This window comes from Nanorana parkeri, unplaced genomic scaffold, assembly GCF_000935625.1.
Source record: "Nanorana parkeri isolate BGI_ZX_2015 unplaced genomic scaffold, ASM93562v1 scaffold127, whole genome shotgun sequence".
In the NCBI taxonomy this organism is placed as follows: domain Eukaryota; kingdom Metazoa; phylum Chordata; class Amphibia; order Anura; family Dicroglossidae; genus Nanorana; species Nanorana parkeri.
Window position 1 is genome coordinate 456,091 of NW_017306395.1, and position 1,451 is coordinate 457,541.

Genomic DNA, 1,451 nt, shown 5'->3' on the forward strand with positions numbered 1-1,451 from the left:
AAAAAATTATTTAAAAAAATTTAAAACTGCCCCCCCACACACACACACGTATTATTAGACAAGTGCGAAGACTAAAAATTAATTTCAGATGAAATGAGCGAAAACTAAAAAAAGTTTTCATTTGTTTCATCAAACAAAACACATTTATATGCTATTTTGTATTCAGCCATTGGTGTGTTCTGGAGGCTGGGCGCATGACGTCATATAAAACCGCACGTGTTGGGCGCAGCCATCTTGGTGTATATCTAGGTATACACCAAGATGATGTGGCCAATATCGGCGTGTGAGGTCACCTGACGCCACGCATGCATGGCGTCATGTAACGTCATGCTCCCTGCCTCCAAGATGGTGGCACGCATTCGCAGAACACGCTGGTGGCCAACATGGCCGCCGCACATTCTCAAACAAATTATTATTATGTGTCTGAATAAATTTCTCGTATATTCGGACATATAGTAATTCATTCATTTACATGTAGCCCGGGGTCTGTGTTCTGTTTTTTATTTTTACTTTTCTAGATGCACTTACTTGAAAAAAGGGGTCTGCATGACATCCTGACACTTTATTTTTATAGACTCTATTGTAGTTTGACATTTATTGTTTACCTTCTGTTGTTTTATTTGATAAGAATACTTCTATTGTGCCTACAAGTTTAATACCTTTGAATAAAAGTTTTATTTTTATCATACTTTTTAATATGTTTCTTTGCGGCTTCACAAAATAGGAGTCTTTAAATGGTGCGGATATTGGGGGAAATGGGTGTGGTTACGGGGGTGTGGTGACTAAAGTGTGTGGCCACTGAGGGGCGCTGTACAGCTTTCTCGCACAGGGCGCCTAAAGGCCTAAGGCCGGCCCTGTCCAGCATCACCATCAGATGTGTTCCAGCATCACCATCAGATGTGTTCCAGCATCACCATCAGATGTGTTCCAGCATCACCATTAGATGTGTTCCAGCATCACCATAAGATGTGTTCCAGCATCACAATCATTGACCTGTGTCTTTATTCAACCTCAAATACTATGTAACTATGTAACAATCAGAGGTGTTCCAGCATGACCCGCAGATGTGTTCCAGCATCACCAGAATTTGAGCGAGGGGGTTGGGCTGGTGCAGTACAGCAATCGCTGGGTGAAAGACTTAACTACTCAGCAGGAAGGTTTTGCTTTGATTAAGCCTAATCATTTCTATGCCTTGTAAAGGGACCTTGCAACCAAGGAAAAAAATGTAGGTTAAAGTACAGGTCAGGAGTCCAAAGCTGACAGGAGTTTTAGTCCTTCTCTTCTCTATCCATCGCTATACATGCACTTTTGAGGGTTTCCAGTTTCATCTTAGAGTCGACTTGGCCTCAAGCTTCTTTCCCACCAGGGCTTATTTTGCTGAATCTGCAGCTACTATTTATACTGACTTTACCCTTTAGGCCAGGAGTGGGCAATTCATTTTCTCAAGGAGC